This window comes from Ranitomeya variabilis, chromosome 6 (genome assembly GCF_051348905.1).
Source record: "Ranitomeya variabilis isolate aRanVar5 chromosome 6, aRanVar5.hap1, whole genome shotgun sequence".
NCBI classification, from domain to species: Eukaryota; Metazoa; Chordata; class Amphibia; order Anura; family Dendrobatidae; genus Ranitomeya; species Ranitomeya variabilis.
The window spans coordinates 512544146-512570337 of NC_135237.1; positions in this window are offsets into that span (position 1 = coordinate 512544146).

The following is a 26192-nucleotide window of genomic DNA, read 5'->3' on the forward strand; positions in this document are numbered from 1 at the left end:
TAGGCTTTCTATGGCCCACTGAGTGAGAGATGGCACACACAGGAGTCAGGAGTGGCACACAAGCAGAAAGGGCAATATTAATCTCCCACTGTTTTATTTTTTTTTTATTTTTCAGGGAGACATTAGAAACCAAATAATAAAAAATAAATAGGCTTTCTATGGCCCCTTGAGTGAGAGATGGCACACACAGGAGTCAGGAGTGGCACACAAGCCCTGACTGAGGCCAATATTTTTCTCCCACTGATTGATGTAGTGTTTTTTTTTCAGGTAGATTTTAGAACCCAAATCAAGCAAAAAAATTAATAGGCTTTCTATGGCCCACTGAGTGAGAGATGGCACACACAGGAGTCAGGAGTGGCACACAAGCCCTGACTGAGGCCAATATTTTTCTCCCACTGATTGATGTAGTGTTTTTTTTTCAGGTAGATTTTAGAACCCAAATCAAGCAAAAAAATTAATAGGCTTTCTATGGCCCACTGAGTGAGAGATGGCACACACAGGAGTCAGGAGTGGCACACAAACAGAAAGGGCAATATTAATCTCCCACTGTTTTATTTTTTTTTTCTTTTTCAGGGAGACTTTAGAAACCAAATAATAAAAAATAAATAGGCTTTCTATGGCCCACTGAGTGAGAGATGGCACACACAGGAGTCAGGAGTGGCACACAAGCCCTGACTGAGGCCAATATTTTTCTCCCACTGATTGATGTAGTGATTTTTTTTCAGGTAGATTTTAGAACCCAAATCAAGCAAAAAAATTAATAGGCTTTCTATGGCCCACTGAGTGAGAGATGGCACACACAGGAGTCAGGACTGTCACTCAAGCACAAATGTCAATATTAATCTTCCACTGTTTTATTTTTTTTTCTTTTTCAGGGAGACTTTAGAAACCAAATAATAAAAAATAAATAGGCTTTCTATGGCCCACTGAGTGAGAGATGGCACACACAGGAGTCAGGAGTGGCACACAAGCAGAAAGGGCAATATTAATCTCCCACTGTTTTCTTTTTTTTTTCTTTTTCAGGGAGACTTTAGAAACCAAATAATAAAAAATAAATAGGCTTTCTATGGCCCACTGAGTGAGAGATGGCACACACAGGAGTCAGGAGTGGCACACAAGCCCTGACTGAGGCCAATATTTTTCTCCCACTGATTAATGTAGTGATTTTTTTTCAGGTAGATTTTAGAACCCAAATCAAGCAAAAAAATTAATAGGCTTTCTATGGCCCACTGAGTGAGAGATGGCACACACAGGAGTCAGGAGTGGCACACAAGCAGAAAGGGCAATATTAATCTCCCACTGTTTTCTTTTTTTTTTCTTTTTCAGGGAGACTTTAGAAACCAAATAATAAAAAATAAATAGGCTTTCTATGGCCCACTGAGTGAGAGATGGCACACACAGGAGTCAGGAGTGGCACACAAGCAGAAAGGGCAATATTAATCTCCCACTGTTTTATTTTTTTTTTATTTTTCAGGGAGACATTAGAAACCAAATAATAAAAAATAAATAGGCTTTCTATGGCCCACTGAGTGAGAGATGGCACACACAGGAGTCAGGAGTGGCACACAAGCCCTGACTGAGGCCAATATTTTTCTCCCACTGATTGATGTAGTGTTTTTTTTTCAGGTAGATTTTAGAACCCAAATCAAGCAAAAAAATTAATAGGCTTTCTATGGCCCACTGAGTGAGAGATGGCACACACAGGAGTCAGGAGTGGCACACAAGCCCTGACTGAGGCCAATATTTTTCTCCCACTGATTGATGTAGTGATTTTTTTTCAGGTAGATTTTAGAACCCAAATCAAGCAAAAAAATTAATAGGCTTTCTATGGCCCACTGAGTGAGAGATCGCACACACAGGAGTCAGGAGTGGCACACAAGCCCTGACTGAGGCCAATATTTTTCTCCCACTGATTGATGTAGTGATTTTTTTTCAGGTAGATTTTAGAACCCAAATCAAGCAAAAAAATTAATAGGCTTTCTATGGCCCACTGAGTGAGAGATGGCACACACAGGAGTCAGGAGTGGCACACAAGCCCTGACTGAGGCCAATATTTTTCTCCCACTGATTGATGTAGTGATTTTTTTTCAGGTAGATTTTAGAACCCAAATCAAGCAAAAAAATTAATAGGCTTTCTATGGCCCACTGAGTGAGAGATGGCACACACAGGAGTCAGGAGTGGCACACAAGCAGAAAGGGCAATATTAATCTCCCACTGTTTTATTTTTTTTTTATTTTTCAGGGAGACTTTAGAAACCAAATAATAAAAAATAAATAGGCTTTCTATGGCCCACTGAGTGAGAGATGGCACACACAGGAGTCAGGAGTGGCACACAAGCAGAAAGGGCAATATTAATCTCCCACTGTTTTATTTTTTTTTTCTTTTTCAGGGAGACTTTAGAAACAAAATAATAAAAAATAAATAGGCTTTCTATGGCCCACTGAGTGAGAGATGGCACACACAGGAGTCAGGAGTGGCACACAAGCAGAAAGGGCAATATTAATCTCCCACTGATTGATGTAGTGATTTTTTTTCAGGTAGATTTTAGAACCCAAATCAAGCAAAAAAATTAATAGGCTTTCTATGGCCCACTGAGTGAGAGATGGCACACACAGGGATGGCACTCTAGCAGAAATGCCAATCTTAATCTCCCACAAAAAAAAAAAAAAAGAAACTGTCCTACAATTACTATCTCCCTGCAGTAATCTCAGCCAGGTATGGCAGGCAGCAATAAGGAGTGGACTGATGCACAAATTAAATAAAAAGTGTGGACAAACAAAAAAGATAGCTGTGCAGAAAGGAAGGAACAAGAGGATATGTGCTTTGAAAAAAGCAGTTGGTTTGCACAGTGGCGTACACACAGCAATACAGCTATCAGGGAGCCTTCTAGGGCAGCCCAATGAGCTACAGCGCTGAGAGAAAAAAAAAATGTAGCTTCCACTGTCCCTGCACACCGAAGGTGGTGTTGGACAGTGGAAATCGCTACAGCACAAGCGGTTTGGTGGTTAATGGACCCTGCCTAACGCTCTCCCTGCTTCTAATGAAGCAGCACCAACCTCTCCCTAAGCTCAGAGCAGCAGCAGTGAGATGGCGGTCGGCGGGAACGCCCCTTTATAGCCCCTGTGACGCCGCAGACAGCAAGCCAATCACTGCAATGCCCTTCTCTAAGATGGGGGGGACCAGGACCTATGTCATCACGCTGCCCACACTCTGTGTTCACCTTCATTGGCTGAGAAATGGCGCTTTTCGCGTCATTGAAACGCGACTTTGGCGCGAAAGTCGCGTACCGCATGGCCAATGCAACGCTGGGATCGGCTCGGTTTCATGAGACGCCGACTTTGCCAAAAGTCGGCGACTTTTGAAAATGAACGACCCGTTTCGCTCAACCCTAGTTATGATCCTTAGTGGTTGAGGATCACGAATTACTCCAGCTAAGTAACAAACATAGGACAAGCTCTAGGGAGGTGGCAAACTGGACTGACCGCAAATCTGAACCTATCCAAACACACTAGAAGTAGCCGGTAAACGTGCCTAAAAATCCTAGACGTCTCGAGCCAGCCTGAGGAACTAACTACCCCTAGAGAGAAAGAAAGACCTCTCTTGCCTCCAGAGAAATAATCCCCAAAGATATAGAAGCCCCCAACAAATAATAACGGTGAGGTAAGAGGAAGGCACATACACAGGGGTGAAAACAGATACAGCAAATGAGGCCCACTAATACTAGATAGCAGAAAATAGTAAAGGGGTCTGTGCGGTCAGTAAAAACCCTTACAAAATATCCACACTGAGATTTCAAGAACCCCCGCACCAACTAACGGTGTGGGGGAAGAAACTCAGTCCCCTAGAGCAACCAGCAAGCAAGGAGATCACATCTTAGCAAGCTGGACAAGAAACATGATGAATGCTGATAATCAAAAAATGAACGGACAAAAACTTAGCTTGTCTTGGAGAGGCTGGGAGCAAGGTAATCACAAGGAATCTGAAGAGCACTGAATACATTGATAGCAGGCAAGGAACTGAGTATCCAGGTGAGCTAAATAGGAAGCCAACCAAGGATAACGAACCAGCTGATGCAGCCAACCTGCAGAAAGACAACACTACACAGTACCGCTTGTGACCACCAGAGGGAGCCTAAAAACAGAGTCCACAACAGGAAAGCGCTCTATAAGCGCACAGCGCCGCATTGGCGGCTACAGCAGTAGACGCTGTATCGTGTGTCTCTGTGTTGACAGCTTAGTCGGGCGCTAGACAGCAAGCATCCACCTTTCGCGAGCAGTCATACACAAGGGAGGGGATATTAATGAACGACTTGCACTCATCAACACACACACACATATACAAATGTACACTAGCGCATGGCCGTGCGGCCATGCGAGCCTTATATAGCTGCAGCAAGTAAAAGACCTTCCTAGAAGGACCAATGAGAGACTGCCATACCTGAGCATGTGACCCTAAATCTCCACTGAGAGATCTTGCCCTGGGCATGCTCAGTGTGTGCAAAGCAAGACTTAGCCTTAGCACTTAAAGGACCTTCCTGAAAGGACCAATGGACTTAGCTGCAGTATCTGACCATGTGACCCTCGATCTCCACTGAGAGATTTTACTCAGGGCATGCTCAGTATGAGAAAAGCAGGACTTAGTCCCAGGAGCGTCTGCTCGCCGCTGCCCAGCACTGACTTCAATGGCAGAAGCCGGAAAAGCAGCAGTAACTCTTTGTTTAGAGTGGGACTGAGCAAGACCCTGAGACCGACGTCTCCGCTGAGCAGACTCCACCGTGGCTGGAGAAGAATGGGAGACCGCAGCGGAGATGGCTCGAGATTCCCCCTGTACAGAGGCGGGAACTCGACACCTAACAGCTGGTCTTAGAACTTTTACCTTTAACATGTTTGTCTATAATTTTCTTTCTAATCTCCTGAGACAACTCTTTCCTTCACTTCCTATGGTCCATGTTGAGTGTGATACACACCGTGTCACCAAACTGCACAGTGAGTATCTGTAGCCCTATATACAGGCCCACAGGCCCACTCACTGATTCCAAGATTGTAGATGCAGGGTACTGGACCGGGGTAGCAGTCGTGGCCAAACACTCTGACTTGCCCTGGCATTTCAATACATGCAAACTCTGGCAATCTTCTTGTGTACCTGCATCTCTCTCTTCCTCACCATCAGGATCACTCCTTTCTTCTTGCGAGCATGTATCAGTGGGTCTTATAACAATGGAGACAAAGTCTGGTTCAATTTTCAAACAAAAAACTTTACTTTTCCTCAGCATATTTACAGTTCTTACAGCATCATCAATGGGAACACCATTAGATCGATCAGCTTCTTTTCCTTTCATCTCCTTCCTCTCACTCTGTACGTGCTCAGGACAGAACGTACCACATGTCTCTTCTAAGTCCTCCCAATCCAGCTCCACAACGGTCAGTCCCCCCTTAAACTGTTTCGCCCCAGACAAGGGAGGTTCTGTCTCCGCAGCTAGCTGATGTTTTGTGAGTGACCTGTCCTCCGGTACTACACTTTGTAGGGGCTCAGCACACTCCAGCTCTGTGTCCGCTATGTTGAGGGATTTACTCTACAACCGTTTTGCCCTGGTGCTGCGGGCATCTGCCCAGGCTATAAGCTGCCACATGATGAAGCCAAATCTGCCTCCCGTACTGTCTCTGGCTCTGCCTTTGTCCTTTCCCACTGTATTACTTGCCTCACTGTTCTCTTCCGATGCTCTCAATGGCTGGGCTCTTTCTTACACAACGTTGTGGGGTGGAAGCTAGTGTTCCAGGGCAATTAAGCCTGTCCAGACTGTTGGGCACTAGATCAGTAAGTTCCCCCTCTCTATCCTGCTACCAACCCCTCTTACATTAGCTAGTACTAACTACATGATGCCCCCATCTAGCGACCAACAGACGCAAAGAAGGGAAAAAGAACATTGGCAATATGTATGACATGGTAATACACAAAGTAGTGTAGCAGTACCAATAAAACATGCATCTGAGAAATGGTAATACACATAATAGTGTAGCAATACCATAATAAATTTGTCAACACATGTAGCATAACCAATTCTTAAATGGGTGGTTCTCTCATCCCCTTATATAGACACCTGTGATGCTAGTTAGTGGACACACCTTGATTTAACATGTCCCTTTTGTCACATTATTTTCAGGAGTACCATCATTTCTGTCTAGGCCTATTTCATGAGTTTTTTAAAATTTTTTATTTTGCGGATGGTTGAAAAAGCAATGTCTGACTTTCATTTGCTCATTTTCATAGATCTTTTATTTATTATTACTTTTGTCAGATTCAAGTTACTTTTGTGACCATTGTGTGTTTTTCTGTCATTAAACGAGGGGTACCAACAATTTTGACCGTGTGTATGCATGGCACAAAAATGACCTTTTATTATACTCACAGATGGCGTAGTCCGGTCTGATGGGGATCTCTGGTATTGATCCAGCACCTCCTCTCTTCTTACGATCGCCATCCTCCTTCCCTGCTACATGTAGATACCATGTCCTACATCATCCACATCGTGCACCCCTTCAAGCTCCTGTGCATGAGCACTTCTCTATAACTTGCTGAAGGCAGAGCAAAGCACTGTAGTGCGCATGTGCCGGCTTTACCTATGAATCATCAGAACTCATTGGCCTTTCGTGGTGCATGCACACTACAGTACTTTGCTCTGCTTTTGCCAGGGCAAAAAGAAGTGCACCTGCAAAGGAGCACAATGCAAGACACTTTATGGATGATGTAAGACGTGTCATCTACATGAAGCACGGAAGAAGGATGGTGATTGTAAGAAGAGAGAAGGCACCGGATCTAGACCAAAGATGCCTATAGGACCAGACCACGCTGTATGTAGGTATAATAGAAGGTCTTTTTATGCCTTGTGTAGGGCATACATACAGCACACCAGAATCCTGTAAAAAGTGCTAGTGGAGGAGAGTTAGGCAATAGGACGACAAGTATACAATTTTATTCTTTTTACACCATGAAGTGCATTTTTTGGAGATTCTGTGGCCCATTTTACAAAACTAAAGAGAATTTTCACCTTTAGGGGCATGTTTTTTATTTTACTTCATTGAATGCAATTGGGTTTCATTAAAAATTTGGTACGATTTGTCTTTTTCAACAGAGAATCCATAAGTAAACTCATACTGACAGGAGTGTATGTATCTTTCTTTTTCTGACCACCTCTCAGCTGATTTATGACCACAGAGCACATCAAAGTTCAATGAGTTCCTCAAGTGCTAATTTTAGGAAATCAAAAAGCCTGTAAGAATCAAATGGTGCAAAAATTTTATTGAAATTCAATTGCAAAAATTACTTTAGCCAACAATACATGCCTTTATGTAGAAAAGAAATTGTGGATAACCCTTTTAAGAACCACAAAATATTGAAAAATCTTTTGCCTTTCAATTGGTAACTGGTTTGTTCTTACTCATCTGGCTTCATCACCTTCTCCTATGGCTGCTGCCCTCTGCTGTGCTTCACAATGAGTTTTACAAGTGGCCCGGCATGCTCCCATGTCATCATCCTTCTGGACCTACATAAGGCCCATTAAGACACACCTTTGACTTTGTATTAAGACTCTGGGTTCTGTTTGTTTTACGATGCACTACTATCTGCTCTTGGCCTGCCTCTGCCTGCATTTACTTAGACTTTCAAACATCCTGTCTGCCTGTGGCATCCAGTGCTTCAGGTCCCCACTCCATACGTGCCGTCCTGCTGCTGCATTATTCCCGGGATTCATGTGCCCACCCAGACCTGGGCGAAATTGGCTCTACCTTGCTTCTGATTTATGCATATGCAGAGCCCCAGAGTCCTGGTCGTTGCAGTACTGTGGCCCCGCCACTATGGGGAGCTATGGTACGTCTGATTGCACTAAGGAGTTTCTCTGACCAGGTACACTCACACCACACTTCACACTCCGGCCACCAGGGGGGGTGGTCCTATCTAGTAGGCCACTCCTCACAACTCTGGTAAAACTGGGGGTTGGACAGGAAGACAGGGAGAAGTAGCTGGGAAGAGCTAGTGAGAGGACCTGTCAGGGATGGGATCCTGGCAGACTCCTCAGAGCAGAACTAACCAGTGCACAACGGGAATACAGTAAAGAAGTATTGGGACCAGAAGGAGTCGTGCTGTTAGACCGAGGCAACATCCTTCTGAGGCGCAAACAGTCGGTGGCCGGAACGCCGAGCAAGTAAGAGACTTTAAGTACACTGCAAACTACGGCCGGACAGCTAATTACAGGTTGGCTGTCTCACTTAACACCTAAGCAGACAACGGAGGCAGCTGTGGGAGAGGGGCGACTCTAGGGTCCCGGAAGAACTCCAGGCCTACCCCGTCATACGGGTGCGTCCTACCATATCACCTGGAGGACGAAGAGAACGAACAAATAGAGACAGACAGAAACAGTTGTGAGGACTATCCCGGGAGCTCAGCAGGGAAGAACTACAACACATAGCGCTAGAAGGTAGACACTGATTCCCACCTGTAAAGAGTACTTCTGATGTGCCTTTGGACCGGCCGGTCTCTGACAACCCAGTTAACAGCGCTCTGGACTGAGGTCTCCAAAACCTTCAGTAAAGAGGTAAAGAGACTGCAACCTGGTGTCCTCGTTATTTACCGCGACCTGCACCCCACAACTGCACCGCTACACCACCACTTATTCTACCGGACGTCCCTCACCGACACACAGGGCCACGGACCGGGTCTAGCCACCGTGACAACCCCAGGACTGAGACCCAGAGGCCCGGTGCCGGGTACCCCTAGGCCCTGCGGCGGTGTGGGGGCGCTCCACATACATTAGATAGTGAGCCAAGAGAGTGATCAATATAAATTATTATAATCTCATTATAGCACTAAAGAATACTAATGATGAGCGAATATACTTGTTACTCGAGATTTCCTGAGCACGCTTGGGTGTCCTCCGAGTATTTTTTAGTACTCGGAGATTTAGTTTTCCTCACCTCAGCTGAATGATTTACATCTGTTAGCCAGCATAAGTACATGTGGGGATTCCCTAGCAACCAGGCAACCCCCACATGTACTTATGCTGGCTAACAGATGTAAATCATTCAGCTGCGGCAATGAAAACTAAATCTCCGAGCACTAAAATATACTCAGAGGACACCCGAGCGTGTACATTCGCTCATCACTAAAGAATATATATGAGCTATATAAAACTGCTGAAAAAATAAAAAATAAGATAGAGATGTAGAAAATTTGCTTAACTCGAGTTACTTGAATCAATATGTGGTTAAATATAATTGTTAAGGTTGGCGGAATGCACCGAGTATATATATATATGTATTAATAGGTGCGTTCGCAACCGGGGTCCACCGTGCAGGAGAGGAACCTGCTGCTGGCAAATGGCGGTGCTATATTGCGGTACAAGCGAACTCTGTTAACTCCACAGATTCGCTAGAAACAAGATGCTGTGCCCTGTTAACCTCACAGAGATACACAGCTACCAAACAGAGCAAAACTGTGGTCATGCAGTCAGAGAAACAGGCAAACAACTCCTCACCGGAGGTGCCGGTATTCTAGCAGCTTATTTCAGCCAAGGCCCTGAATACACACATACAAACTCCTCACCAGAGGTGCTGGTATTCTAGGGGCTTATTTCAGCCAAACCCTAACTACATCCAGACATGTCCAAACTGGCGCTGAGCTCATAGACTTTGGTTTGATACTAGCACATGGCCGTGCGTCCATGTGAACCTTTTAAAGCTGTAGCAGACAAGGACCTTCCAAGCGGTCCAATAGGAGCTGCTACAGGGCCTGAGCGTGTGACCCCCAACCCCAATGAGAGGTCCTCCTGTGGGCATGCTCAGTGTGTGCAAAGCAGGACTTAGTCCCAGAAAAGCCTGCATGCCGCTGACCAGTGCTGGCTGCAGAAGCAGAACCTGGAAAGGCAGCAGTAACCCTTTGCACAGTATCAGGCTGAGCGAGACACTGGGACCGACGTCTCCACTGAGCAGGCTCCACTGCGGCTTAAGCAGAATGGGAGACCACAGCAGTCATGGCTTGAGATTCCCCCTGTGCAGCGGTGGGAACTCGACTCCTAACAATAATTATCCTTAAAATTATCAATGATTGTTTTATAGATTTATGATTACATTAATAATTATATTTCCTTTTGCGTTAGAGCACATACTGACAAATCCAATAATTAGACAAGCTGTATTTCTTTCTTAGTTGGACATCAGAAAGTGTCTACATTTTCCTAGTTTTTGGATAAAGTTTAAGATTTCAAATCCAACTCTGAGTTCTATTCTGATTAGAAAGTTTGATTTTTATCATGGACTTTTCTGTCTTCCGTATCCAGGGTGAGTGAGATTGTAAAAAGGTAAACTGAAAGGGGCTATTCTTTTATCCGACAATTAACCCCATCTGGGTATATAATACCGTGTTGAGCAATTGAGCCTTTGCTGTTATGCACTGAGTACCGAATCTGAAACGGCTTCAAAGCCTGGCTCACAGGACGATGACAAGATGCTACAGAAACAGCTTTTTATGTAGAATATAATGCAAGGATTGTGTTTCGTGGTACAGTAACAAATGGAGTAATGTTGTAATGATATAGCAGATAACGTGTCTGGAAGTATTTACCTGGCAGGAAACCCAATCTCTTTCCAGTTCTTAGTCTTATAACTTTGAACACAGTATATTCCCCAGAATGTTAAGTATGAGAAGAGGCATTTTATGAATGTTGATTACATCAAACGGAAATATAAACAGGCAGTTAGGTCAGGAAAACAAATAATTCACTTGTCACTGGAAGTACAATTGTAACTGTTCTATCTGTGAATGACATTTCCCCCTGGAGCAGCATATGGGACAGCTGAAATGAAAGGAGACCTAGCAGAGCAGTAAACCCTGCAATAGACATCATTCAGCAAATGGAAATCAAGACTATAGGTTAAATGTTCCAATGAAAGAAGCAGTCAAGGTCAAAGACTTTCTGAGAACAAACTGGATTCACAATTATTATTGTCTCAATGATAACAAGGCTAGAAAGATCTGTTTCCGATGGCTTTTTGTATCTGGTTTTAGTGTGGACTTTTCTAGGCTTGTGTATTTTATGACTAAATGGTATAGTTTTACGCTTGTTTTTGTTCGTTTAATTTTCATGATTACAAAAAAAATAGAAATAGATAAAAAAGAAAAAGGACGTTTCTGAAAGTTGGTTTGAACATATAAAGTGTTTATTCTGAATGTCAATGTGTGTGATGCCAGATTTCTAACCATCATTAAGAGATGACTTGGCTATAGTTTAGGAAATACTTTTCATGAAGATGGGAGAATTTATTCAAATGGGATTGAATCCTACTCAAATTTTTGACTCAGCATTCTGGAGAACATGGATTTTTTTGTAACTACGCAAATTCATCAAAATAGTGGCCAGCTGCAGCCCCCATCTTGCTAAACGGTAGAGGACTAGCAAAAGATTAAAAAAATAATTAAAAAATATGCTCACCTCACTACTCACCTCTTCAGCCGCAGTCACTGCTCCTTCACAGCTAGTTGATTCTCCATGCCTTCGTTACACAGCATCTTTAGCCCTGTGCTCACTCTAGGGTGAGGCTCATGGCCATGAGCAGGCCCTAGAGTTCACTGTGCATGCCCCAGACTCTATTCATGGTCGAAAGCTCCAGCTTAGAGATGCGACATGACTGAAGCGCAGAGGACCAGACAAAGGGCAGGTAGCAGCAGGAACAATGGGAAAGATGAGCGGTGAGTATGTTGTTTTTTCTTTTCATCCTTTTGTCAAATGCTTACTTCTCTGGCTGCCCCTGCTGCTCCCTGCCCACTGTCTGGTCATCGGTGCCTCCATCTCATGTCTGGCCTGATATTCACTTTAGGTTGTGGCTTCTTGCCGCAAGCAGGTCTTGGAAGGCCTTGGAGTTCAATGCGCATGCTCCATGGCCTACTGGCGGCCAGAAATCCTGGCCTAGAGTCTATACTGTGCCAGAGATGATGAGTAGCGATGAAGGTGCAGAGAACTGGGCTGTGGACAGTGGGCACGAAGCAGGGGAGCAGACAGGAGAGTTGAGTGGTAGGGTAAGTATAAGTATTTTCTTCATTCTTTACAACTTATGTTCATTATGCTCTGGGGATGTAATAGATCACAGAGCATAATAAGTGCATTAAATTGATAAATAATAACTTACGCCTGTCTGTTATGACTCCCACCAGTGGCACTAAAAACCCACTCAGACAAGACACTAGCGGCAGGGCAGCACAACACCTCCATGGCATAGAGGGACAGCTCATACCAGGTGTCCAGCTTTGAGACAAAATAGCTGAAGGTCCCAGAGGAATTAGGGAGTATGCTGGTTTTGTCAGGGAGGTATTGCTTTACCATCTTTAAAACCTTATCCCTCCTTGTTAAAAATACCCAGTCATCAGGGCCTGGATGCTGGGAGGGTGTCATGAAATTGGTCCGCGCCCTTGACGGTGTACCCCTGCCTCGTCTGTACCTGGTGTATGTCTCCCTCGTCTATCCTCCTTGGTAGGGCAAGGAAGCTTGCCTCCGGATGCTAGCATTGTCTGATGGGAATTTTTTCAACATATTTTCCACAATAGCCTTCTGGTATAGCACCATTTTTGTATACCTCTCCACCTCAGGAAAGAGAGATGCAAGGTTCTCCTTGTAGCATGGGTCTAGCAGCATGAACAACCATTACTATTTTTTGACCAAGATAAATGTAACATGAGGGTCACTGGAAAGGCAAAGGTGCATAAAGTCTGCCATATGTGCCAAAGCCCCTACAGTCAACATGTCCCTGTCTCCACTGTGACGACTACTCTCCAGCTTCTCCTCCTCCTCTTTCATCTCTTTCTCCTCAATCCCCTCCTCAGCCCATCCACTTAGCTGAAATAGGTTGAAGTTTGTGTGGGTACTAGGCTCTTTTTCTCTCCTTTTCCTCCTCCTCTTCCATAGCCTCCACATCCTCATTGTTGCCCAATCTAAGCTGTGCAGACGAGATGAGACTGGGTAGCATCTCCGTGTCTTAGGTCTTCCTCCATCTCCACTTGGTCCGGATGCAAAGCTTCATGTTTATTTGTCAGCAGTGACTGTTTAAGTAGTGTAAAGCTGCAGTAGCATCATACGCAGTGAAGAAGCAGTGACCCACAAATTCAAACACAAAAGTCTCTTTTAATGTGTTTCTTCACAGCAATAAAGTCCAATTCACATAAATGCATATAACTTCAGTGGATATTATCCGTGACCAGTTTACACCGGTTCAAAGCAATACATATCACGGCTTTAGATTTGCGGTCCCTAAACAACTCCAGACTTCCCTTGTCCAGTTTCCCTGGGTGACCGCACGCCATCTCACAGTCTCTATACGTCTCCATACACACAGCCTCATATGTTGCAGACACTACACACGCCAGCGCTCCTCTGACTAGTTCTTGTGGGTGTCCTGCATCGCTGTATCACAGTCTCTTACAGACTCTTTACTCACACAGTCGTACACATTTCAGGATATCCTCCGGATAGCAGCCGGGCACCATATCCACCTGTTTGCAATCGTTGCACATGCTAGTCCTCTTACGGGTACAGGACATCCTCCTCCGGGCACAGGATTGTCCACATCTGACTCCTACAGGCACAGGACATCCACCTCCGGGCACAGGACTGTCCACATCCGAGACCAGTACCATGGACGACTTGCATCTCTGTGTACGCTGCGGGTGCCAGGCTATTCAGCTGCCCTGGGTGCTGGCTCTGCTGGCCTCCATGCACTCTGCAGACCAGCAAACACCAGTCTGACACTGACGTGCACCTCGCACACCTGGCCTGACCTGGCCAGACACCTGACATGGCATGACACATTCATACCCCTTACTGCAGGGTTTTTAAACACACACAAACCTGTGGCCTTCAGCCACCTGGAAAACCCGGACCGGAAATCCGTGACTCTCATGCACACCTATGGACTTCATCCGTCTGCATGCACATTCTGGGGAGAACAAACAGCACCCCCTAGCTGTATCAGAGGCCACAGCCTCACAGTAGGCACAGAAGCGGGATCATTGTGCTTATAATAGTGTCGTTGCCGCTCATCATCTTTGTGGAGTCCTCAAAGTCTTGGGAATTGCATAAATGTCAGACATCCATGACCACTCTTCACAACTGGTATCTGCTCCTCACAAAGTCTCGCCAGCATGTGAAGTGTGGAGTTCCAGCACATGGTCACGTCATACATCAGTCGGTGAGCTGACACTTGCATGCATTGCTGCAGCACTGCCAGAGTGGCGGCAGCTGTAGCCGACTTGTGGAAATGGGCACTGATGCGGCGTACCTTGAGCAGAAGCTCTGTCAAATCTGGGTAGGTTTTCAGAAACCGCTGAATTACCAAGTTGAGTACATGGGCCAAGCATGGTTCGTGTGTGAGCTTGCCAAGCTATACAGCCATAGCCAGGTTACAGCCATTATCATACACAACCATGCCTAGTTGTAAGTTCAGCGGCGAGAACCACAGATCTGTCTGGTCAGTTATTCCTTTCAATAACTCTGCAGAAGGTGTGCAGCTTGTCTCGTAGTCAAATTAATCTCAGCAGAGCCTGTTGCCACTTTGGTGAGGCAGTGCTGCAGAACTATTGGCTGATGCAGATCTTGTGCTCTGAGAGAGCATATTGGAGATGGAGGATGAGGAGGCGCAATAGGGGGTGATGGAACTGGTGTGTGTTGGAGGAAGCCCTGATAGAAGTAGGGCTAGCAATCCTTGGCGTCGGTAGCACATGTGCCGTGCCGGAATGTTCACCCAGTGTGCCATCAGGGAAATGTAGAATCTCTTGCCACAAGTGCTTGTCCATGTGTCGGTCATTAAGTGGACAATCCCAGTAAGTGCGTTGGTAAGGGGGCAGGTGATGTTTCTGGACACGTGCTGGTGCAAGGCTGGGATGCTACAATGGAGGAAATACTGGCAGCTGGGTACTGAGTACCAAGCACAAACCAAGTTCTACAGTATATATGACAATAATTTATTTTTGAACAACCAAATGTGTACACCTGTAACAGGCCATTTTCGGTTTATATTTAAAACCAATGAAGTTTCACATAAAGCAGGTTCTACAGTATATATAATAATAATAATAATAATCTTTATTTTTATATAGCGCTAACATATTACGCAGCGCTTCACAGTTTGCACACATTATCATCGCTGTCCCCGATGGGGCTCACAATCTAAATTCCCTATCAGTATGTCTTTGGAATACAATAGTTAATTTTTGAACACCCAAGTTTCTACACCTGTAGCAGGCCAATTTTGTTTGTTTTTTTCAAACCAACAAAATTTCACACAAACCAAGCTCTACAGTATATATAACATTAGTCTATTTTTGAACAATCAAATTTGCACATCAGTAGCAGGCCGTTTTTGGTTTATAATTCAAACCAACGAAATTTCACACAATGCAGGTTATACAGTATATATGACAATAGTCAATTTTTGGAACAAAAATATTTTTTCTACTGGAGCAGGCCAACCTATTTTTCAAATTTTTAACCCACTGTAATTTCAAACAAAACAGGTTAAACTGTGTGGATGACTAATTAAATCCAGCATTTTTGTAAAACTTTTTTTTGAGTTTTAGATAGCAACATAATGTAACAATAACATGTAACAATAACCACGTTAAACTGTATGTATGACTAACTGAAACAGACAAAATTTTCAACCCTTTTTTGGTCTTTTATAACACTGAAATATCACAGAAAGCACCTAATACTATATGGATGACTAATTGAATCCAGACCAATTTTTCAAGGCTTTTTTTTTAGTTTTACATACCATCAAAATGTCACAGAAATCACCAAATACTATATGGATGACTAATTGAATACAGGCAAATTTTTAAATGCTTTTTTGGAGTCTTATATACCACCGAAATGTTGTAGACATCATCTAATATTCTATTGTTGACTAACTGATTAAAGACCAATTTTTGAATGCTTTTTTTGAGTCTTACGTACCATTGAAATGTCATAGAAAGCACCTAATACTATATGGATGACTAATTGAATCCAGTCCAATTTTTCAATGCTTTTTTTGAGTTTTATATACCGTCAAAATGTCACAGAAATCACCAAATACTATATGGATGACTAATTGAATACAGACAAATTTTTAAATGCTTTTTTAGAGTGTTGTATAAAACTGAAATGTACCAGAAAGTACCAAATACTATACGTTAGGAGTCAAGTTCCCACCGCTGCACAGGGGGAATCTCAAGCCATGTCTGCTGCGGTCTCCCATTCTGCTTCAGCCGCAGTGGAGCCTGCTCAGCGGAGACGTCGGTCCCAGCGACTCACTCAGCCTGATACTGTGCAAAGGGTTACTGCTGCCTTTCCAGGTTCTGCTTTTGTAGCCAGCACTGGTCAGCGGCGTGCAGGCTTTTCTATGTGTTATCCAAAAAGTATAGTTTCTCCTTGCGGAGATCGACATGCTAAGCATGCCGAGATGAGGAGACTTAAAGCCGCAATGCTCTTCTGGGTAATATGCTAATTATGCAAATTGTCTCTTCAGAGAGGAAGAGAGCTAGAACTCTAGTGCCACCAATTGGAAGATAGCAATCCTACAAGTCAATGTTGACCCTTTATCGAGCCTTGTCACATGACTTAGGATATTAGCCAAACCAGAATCTAAATTTGCAGACACTGTGTTTTGGGGTACTATTATCCTAAGTCATGTGACAAGGCTCGTTAAAGGGTCAGCATTAACTTGTAGGATTGCTACCTTCCAATAGATGGCACTAGAGTTCTAGCTCTCTTCCTCTCTGAAGAGACAATTTGCATAATTGGCATATTGTTTTATGTGGGCATTTTTGGTGAAACTCTTTAAATAGTAGGAGCATTCATATTTTTTACAGGTTCCCAGGAGTTATCTTCAGGGCCGTACTCTAACCACTTTATTAAGTATAACAATTTGTTTCTGAATATTCAGGAGGGAGTATAGGATGTTTTCAACTGTGTAATGTTCTTGTCCATCCACTTCAATAGGATCAGGTGGGAGTAGAAAACAGCCTGGAAAGGGATTTGGAACAAACGGTTTTAGTAAGGAGACATGGAGCACTGGATGTATCTTCACTGTTTTGGGAAGTTGAAGACAGAAAGCTACTGAGCTAACTTATCCAATTATTTTGAAAGGACTAATACATTTTTGCCCTACTTTTGGTGAAGGTATATGGAGTTTCAAATTTTTGGTTGAAGGCCATACGTCATCATCAACCACTTGGAAGCTTGGAGAAGGTCTAGGAGATGTATCTGCTGCTTCCTTATATTCCACCTGGGAAATTCTTAAAATGTCTTTTGGCATTTTCAGATTCTGTTGCAGGGATTGTCTTCTGTCAGTAACAGCAGGAACAGGCGGTTGTCTGGGAAAGTTAGGAAGAATGCTTGTGTGGTAACTCGAATTTGCGAAGAATGGTGTTTGTTTGGTCGAAGCATTTTGAGAATGGTTGTATGAAAATTCTGCCATAGAAAGCAAATCAACCCAGTCATCCTGAATATGAAAAATGTAGCATCTGAGATTTTGCTGTAAGGTTTGGTTTGTGCTTTCAGTCTGACCATTAGATTGGTGATGGAACACAGAAGATAAGATGACATCATTGTTCAATGCTACAAAAAAATTCTTTTAGAATCTCAATGTAAATTGTGTTCCAAGATCAGAGATGACTATCTCTGGAACCCCAATAAGATGAAATGCATTTTAAATTATGAGATCAACAGTCTCTTTAGTAGAAGGCAAACCAGTGCAGGGGGCAAAATGTGCTACTTTGGTGAGTTGGTCCATCACTGCTAGGATGGAATGCTTTCCCTTTGAAACTTGTAATTCCACAATAAAGTCCATAGATATAGAGCCCCAAGGACAAGATGGAATTTTCAGAGGCTGCAATAATCCCATTGGTGATATGTGATATTAAAAAACATGGCACAGGTGCTACAGGAAGATACTTATTTTTTCACATCTCTTTGGCAATTGGGTCACCGAAATAAGCGAGACAAATATTCTTGTGTTTTTTTATTTCCTTTGTGTCCTGCTAACTTGGAGTCATGAATCAGTTTCAGTACCTTTCGTCTCACAGTTTCTGGAACATAGATGCAACGATTATGAGTCCATACTTTATTTTGAATAGTAAAAGATATATAATCTGGTGGATGCAGAAAAATTGAGTCTGTCTCATATGCTTCCCGTATATCTTGCTGCAAGTCTTTGTTAAGGATCACACCCAGGAAATTGGACTGGGGCTGAATAGTTGTTGATGGTGCTGCTGTAGAAAAATCTTTGAAGAACATCCTAGATAAAGAATCAGCCTTACCAGTATGGGAGCCAGGTCTGTAAGGGTACCGTCACACTAAGCGACGCTGCAGCGATAGCGACAGCAATGCCGATCGCTGCAGCGTCGCTGTGTGGTCGCTGGAGAGCTGTCACACAGACCGCTCTCCAGCGACCAACGATGCCGAGGTCCCCGGGTAACCAGGGTAAACATCGGGTTGCTAAGCGCAGGGCCGCGCTTAGTAACCCGATGTTTACCCTGGTTACCAGCGTAAAATGTAAGTACATACTTACATGCGTCCCCCGGCGTCCGCTTCCTGTAATGACTGAGCGCCGGCAGTAGCAGGGCACAGCGGTGACGTCACCGCTGTGCTGTGGTTTCACTTTCAATTTGCGGCGCTCAGTCAGTGTGGGAAGCGGACGCCGGGGGAAGCATGTGAGTATGTACTGTTTGTTTTTTTTTACATTTTACGCTGGTAACCAGGGTAAACATCGGGTTACTAAGCGCGGCCCTGCGCTTAGTAACCCGATGTTTACCCTGGTTACCAGTGTAAAATATCGCTGGTATGGTTGCTTTTGCCGTCAAACACGGCGATACACGGCGACCTAGCGACCAAATAATGTGCAGACCTTCTAGCAGCGACCAGCAATTTCACAGCGGGATTCTGATCGCTGCTGCGTGTCAAATACAGCGATCTCGCTCCCTAGGACGCTGCAACGTCACAGATCGCTGGCGACGTTGCTTAGTGTGACGGTACCTTAAGCGATATCAAAGTTGAATCGGTTAAGCAAAAGACTCCTTTAAGCTTGGCAGGAGGACAAACCTGGGCAGGGCAGACCTGATAAATTCAAGGTTACGATGGTCAGTTGGAGTAACAATTTGTTGAGCTGCTCCTTCTAGATGATCTCTCCATTCCTTGAAAGCAGCAATAATAGGTAAGAGCACTTTGTTCCCCATATCATAATTCTTTCATGACATGAAATTTTATGACATGAGGAATAGGCACAAGGATGTAGCAAATCTTTTGTTCCTCTTCTTTGTGATAGAATGGCCTCTACTGCAATATCAGAAGCTGTACTTGTACCATAAAGGCATGTTCAGTATTAGGGTGAAACAGTATAGGATACGTGGTGAATATCGTCTTCAGGCAAGAAAAAGCTTCTTGTGATTGAGGAGACCAAACAAATGACATGCCTTTCTATGTTAATTTGGTGATTTGTGCAATTGTACCTGAAAACTTCTTAATAAAACTTCTGTAAAAACTGGCAAAGTCCACTTTGGCCACTCAATGATTGCTTGAATCGTGCTAGAATCCATTTGCAATCCTTTAGCAGAGATTATATACTGTAGCCCAAGAACTGGATCTATGTTTGACAGAACTCACATTTCTCCAGCTTATTATAGAGATGGTGGGTACTTAGATGCTCTAACACAATTTTCACATGATTCTGATGTTCTTCTGTAGAGTTCTAAAACATTAGTATATCATCCAGATAAATGACTACAAATTGATCAAGCAAGTATTTGAAAATGTCATTTATGAAATGCTGAAAAGTTGCAGGAGCATTGCAAAGTCCAATCGACATTACTAAGAGCTCATAGTGCACATAACATAATCTACATGCCATTTTCCATTCATGGCCTGGTCACAAACCAAGTTTTATGACCTTGAAAATCTATTTTCATGAACAACTTTGCATAATGAACTCTGTCGTGCAACTCAGTGATCAAAGGCAGAGAGAGGGTATCGACTCTTTACAGTAATTTTATTCAATTGTTTGTAATTAATGCAGGGTCTGAAGGAACCATCTTTCTTTTTGACAAAAAATGTAGGCGCACCTGCTGGTGATGAAGATAGACGAATAAACCAAAGCTAAATTTTCATAGATGGATTCCTTGAGTGTTTATAATTCCTGTTCAGCCAACGGGCAAATGCTTCCAAAGGGTATTGCTTTTCCAGGCAATAGATCAATTGGACAACCATAAGGCCGATGAGGAAGGAGTTTGCCAGCATTTTTCTTGTCACATACATCAGCAAAATCCTTATATATGGTAGTTTAGAAGATTGTTCAGGATCCTCTACAACCTCTTCATTTGGTAAGGCCTATGTGGAGTCAACAGCAAATGGAAAAGACACTTATTTGATTTCCCAATTGATTTGGGGATTTTGAGTCTGTAGCTATGGCCACCCCAGGATTATTGGAAAATGTGGAGATGAGATTAGTAAGAAGGATAAAACCTTATGGTGATTAGGTTCCATAACTATCTCTAAGGGTTCAGTCCCTTGATCCACTGGTCTGAAATTTAGTGGAGATCCATCAACTGTTTCCATAATACTTCAAAAAAGAGAAAGAGCTACTGCCTAGTAATATGGCATGCTTCAAAGAGCAACACACATCCAATTGAGAAAATAGAAGCATTTAGCCATGAAGTATATAAAAAAGATTTCCTTTATTTAAATATACCTTTTTTAAAAAAACATATAGATTTTTTATTATTGTCACTAAACAAGTAAAAACTGGGGATAAAACTGTACAGACAGAAACCACCAAATACCGCACAGGTAAGTGAATTACATGTGGTAATAGATGTCAATTATTCAACAATTGTAAAAAGATATATAAATATTATCCACCAAAAATTGCGCATATTCCCTAACGTATCTGTAGTGTAATACCAATTATACTAACGCACTTGAAGTCTGAACCTTCTCCATTTTCTATATAACCACAGTGGTTTCAAAAGAATGAAAGAATAGGGGCCCAAACAACTAGTGCCCTAGGGGAAGTCTGACATTTGCCTTAATTTGTTGGGACAGCATGAGAAGGTGAATACAAAATAACAATTACCTGTGGGTAATGGCGGTAACCCAACCCGGACGCGCGTTTCGCCTGTGGCTTCGTCTGCGGGGAAGGTAATTGACTAAAAGTAAGTGCAAGTCTGCCGGTCTGGGAGCCATATTACAACTGGCACCACAAATGAAGGAGACCCAACTTGGAGTACAAATATTTCCCCAAATTAAGGGCAGACAACAGGAAACCTACAGTAGAAATTTGATAATGGCACAGCAGAAGTCAGCCATGTGCCATGAATGAGCTATTAGGGTCTGGGCCAGAATTTAGAGCTTGGAATTGAAGATTGAATTAAGATGTGGTGGCTAAGGGAGCAGTGTAAAGGTACCTTCACACTAAACGATATCGCTAGCGATCCGTGACGTTGCAGCGTCCTGGCTAGCGATATCGTTGTGTTTGACACGCAGCAGCGATCAGGATCCTGCTGTGATATCGCTGGTCGTTGGTTAAAGTTCAGAACTTTATTTGGTCGTCAGATCGCCGTGTATCATTGTGTTTGACAGCAAAAGCAACGATGCCAGCGATGTTTTACAGTGGTAACCAGGGTAAATATCGGGTTACTAAGCGCAGGGCCGCGCTTAGTAACCCAATGTTTACCCTGGTTACCAGTGTAAAATGTAAAAAAACAAACAGTACATGCTCACCTTCGCGTCCCCCGGTGTCCGCTTCCTGCACTGACTGAGCGCCGGCCGTAAAGTAAAAGCACAGCACAGCGGTGACGTCACCGCTCTGCTGTTAGGGCCGGCACTCACAGTCAGTGCAGGAAGCGGACGCCGGGGGACGCGAAGGTGAGTATGTACTGTTTGTTTTTTTACATTTTACACTGGTAACCAGGGTAAACATCGGGTTACTAAGCACGGCCCTGCGCTTAGCAACCCGATGTTTACCCTGGTTACCCGGGGACCTCAGCATCGTTGGTCGCTGGAGAGCTGTCTGTGTGACAGCTCTCCAGCGACCAAACAGCGATGCTGCAGCGATCGGCATCGTTGTCTGTATCGCTGCAGCGTCGCTTAGTGTGAAGGTACCTTAAGCCTTCTTATCTGCGAGCCTTGATACCTCATGCAACATGGCATTCCACAGTGTTGGAACATCGCTAATCAAACGGTTAACCAGTAGGCTGAAAGACTTCGGTAGTAATGCAAGTTGATGACTTGTGGGGTGCGATTGTCAGAAGTGAGCACACAGCAACTGTGCTTTCTGCAGTTGGGTCTCCATCTGTTGGGATGCCTGTAGTGGAAGGTGTGTCAGAGTCCTATAATACTGTTTCTACTCTGTGGAAATTGATGCCATTTTAGTGGTGTGTGACAATATTTTTTGGAAATGTGAAGACACTAAGTTGGGTTTCCTTCTGGTGGGTTGCTTGTAGTTGTAGTTTTTTCCGCACTGACACTAACTCAATTCAGTAAAAAATACCATAGTAGACAATAATTACTACAGTATATTTTTAGGCTATGTTCACACTTTGCGGGTTTTGCCGCGGATCCGCAGCGGTTTTGACACTGCAGATCCGCAGCAGTTTTCCATGCAGGGTAAAGTACAATGTTACCCTATGGAAAACAAAACCCGCTGTGCACATGCTGCGGATTTCCATGGAAAAAGCCGCGCGGCTTTTCTGCGGAAAAAAAGAAGGAGCATGTCACTTCTTGGTGCAGAACCGCAGCGATTCTGCACCCATAGAAATGCATTGATCCGCTAACTTCCCGCATGGGGCTGTGCCCACGTTGCGGGAAGTTAAGCGGATAATGTGCCGATGGTACCCAGGGTGGAGGAGAGGAGACTCTCCTCCAGGCCCTGGGAACCATATTTTGGTGTAAAAAAAAGAATTAAAATAAAAAATAATGCTATACTCACCTCTCAGCACTGCCCGCGGCGTCCGGTCTCAGTTGCTGTGCCGAACAGGACCTGTGGTGACGTCGCGGTCACATGACTATGATGACGCCGCGATCACATGACCGTGACGTCACGAAGGTCCTTGTCGGCACAGCCGCTTGGAGCGCTGAGGAGATCGCGACGTCAGAGGGTGAGTATAACCAATTTTTATTATTTTTTACATTACTATTGATGCTGCATATTGCTGCATATGCAGCATCAATAGTATAGGCGGAAACCCGCAGCGGAAACCGCGGAACAAGCCGCGATAAATCTGCAGGGATAACCGCAGTGGTTTTGCCCTGCAGATTTATCAATTCCGCTGCGGGATTAACCCGCAGAGGAACCCGCAAAGTGTGAACGTGGCCTTACTCTTTATTATCTGACACTAACTCAGTTCAGTAAAAAATATCATAGTAGACGACGATTAGTATGGTATATTTTTACTCTTTACTATCTGACACTAACTGTAGCTCAATTTAGTAAAAATACTTTAATAGATGACAATTACTATAGTATATTTTAACCGTCCCAAATATAATCCTAAATTACTCTAAATACTCTAAATGATTTTTTACTTGATTCTTATTTGGCCCCAAAAAAACAAACAACCGGGGGTATTTCAGTGATGTTCATCATCCACCAGAGCTCGATGCTGTAGGATGCAAAATGGGTATAAAAAAAAGACAAGAAAAAAAAGTCCTTATAAAAAATGAGCACGGGTGCTAATCAGTGATGTAAGTCTGATCAGCGGCTCGGTGGCTGTAGGACGCACACATGTAGTGGTGCAAAGGGGTAGAAATAAATGGTAGAAAAAAGTTGTGGAAAACAGCGAGCACGAGTGCAGATCAGTGATTTGCGTCACTGATCAACGCTTCGCTGCTGCAGTATGCACACATGGAGGTGGTACAAAGGAGGAGGAGGGAAATGAGCAGGGTCAAAAAAACACAGAGTACAAGGTTTTTTAAAAAAGCATTTATAAGGTCCCGGTTTGCTATGCTAATTAGGGAATTGACTAGTCTATGGGGTGCTAGTTTCACCAGAAGTCAGCCCTTTTTCATGCTATCACGCGCCTGTGGGTGTGATAACATAATTTGCAGGAGCCGATATCATTGCCAGCTAATGCAAATCTCATGCATGCACGCAGTTTTTTTCCCTCACACCATTGTGCCAACTGTTCCTCTTGTTACTGCTGAGTACAGCTGTTCATCAGCTCCTCCATGGACATGAGCCATCTTCTACGCTTCCGGTCATGCACTGAGACGGGAAGTGTACAAATTATGTTATCACGCCCACAGAGGTGTGATAACATGGAAAGAAGGCAGACTAGTTTGGGGATATCGCCCCATTGGCCAATCAAAGCCCTAATTAGCATAGCTAATGGGGACCTCATAAATGTTTTTTTTTACCTTGTTTTCACTGTATAACATTATACAGGGCTGGTTATGCAGGGAATTTAGTACTACATAGGTGAAAGATGCTGGGTTGGAGAGTATGGGGGACCTGATAGGTTCCCTTCAAAAAATTATCCATTCAACTGAGTAAATAGCTTTGAGGATACACAAACTCTATTTGTAGGCAAAAATAGACATCAATTTACAAACTTACCTTTGTTTCTTTACCTTATCCTTCTCCGATTTAATGAATTCCACCTGTGGAACCCCTGTACATGTGCAAAACCCCCTCTGTTAGCAAATGCAGAAAGTATTTTGCAATACTTAGCAGTTGCTGTCTTCTGCCGTTTCCAGCACTGCTCCGGTGTTACATAGCTACCTTTGTGATTTGCTGAATCATACAACCTCTACTGTGTGGAGCAGAGGTTCCTTTAAAAATTTCTAAATGTAAGTCTATGAGACTTGGAACAAAGTCTTGTAGCTTCTATACGACACAGCAGGTGTGGAGTGGACTGGTCCTGCGCTGGAAATGGCAGAAGATGGCAACTGTTAAGTATTGCAATACACTTTCTGCATGCACATTACTATTTGCTAATATAGGGAAAAATAAAATAAATCAGGGTGTTAGTTATAAATTAAAAAAGGGGGTTCCTTGCTCAAAAGCCTTCAATGAGACACAGTGAAGTAGAAAAAATGTCTACCTCATTTTTTGGAGGAGTCATCAAGTCTGCACAATTAATTACTCACAAAACCCATCGATTTGAATGAACACTATATAATACTTATTTTTCCCTATGGTGGTGTCACAGCAGGGACAAATATTTGCTGCCCAGGTGATTATGAATAATTGTATTATGAACTTATGTTCAGGGGATTGTTTAAATAAATGAATTGTAGGAACCATTTCTGTAAAATTAAAACTTGTATTTTTTTTTCAGTAATTATGAACATAATACGACCAAAGGCTATTTTGGGAATTTTCCTCGTCTTTTATTTTTTTTTTTAATAATCGAAATTGCTTTCAGTTTAGAAAATCCAGTATGAGAAAAAAAGTTAGTAAACTGAAATGTAAACAATGGGGTAAAGAAACGCAGACACACATGTTGGATTACGTCATAAAATATTTAATTCAAAAGCATTTTTTAGTTGTTGTTGTTATTATTATCATGTTTTGGCAAATTATTACTTGTGCAAGGAATCTTATGCCAGCAAATCTTGTTATCTTCTCTGAGTATAATCAGCCCATGTTTTGTTTTCTTTTCAGAGAAAGGCAGAGTTCACCCTTGGAAGCCTTCTCCATTACACAAAACATGTAACTGCAATGAAATTTTAGTGGAGAACACAGAAACCAGAGTTTTTCCAACATAATTTTTATTTATTTTCAATAAAGCAGCAGTGGATATAGAGCTCAGCTGTCAGATGAACTCTCTCATGGACAGTTTAGCTGATTTTAAGCTCAGCTCCATTAAGGCAGAGCTGTGATGAGTGACTTTTAGCGACAGTGTCTACAGTGAGTATAAGGTAGTCTGAGACACGCCTCTCGTCTCATAAAATGAAGTCTTTTCAGTTGAAAAAAATATAAAACTAAAATAATGTGGTTGCATAAATATTCACACCCTTAAACTAATACTTTGTTGACATACCCTTTGACTTTATGACAGTATTCAGTCTTTTTGGGCACCAGTCCATCAGCATAGCACATTTAGAATTGGCCATATTTGTCAATTTTTCCTTGCAGTAGTGCTTCAAATCTGTCAGATTGCAAGAGGAAAGAAATTAGAT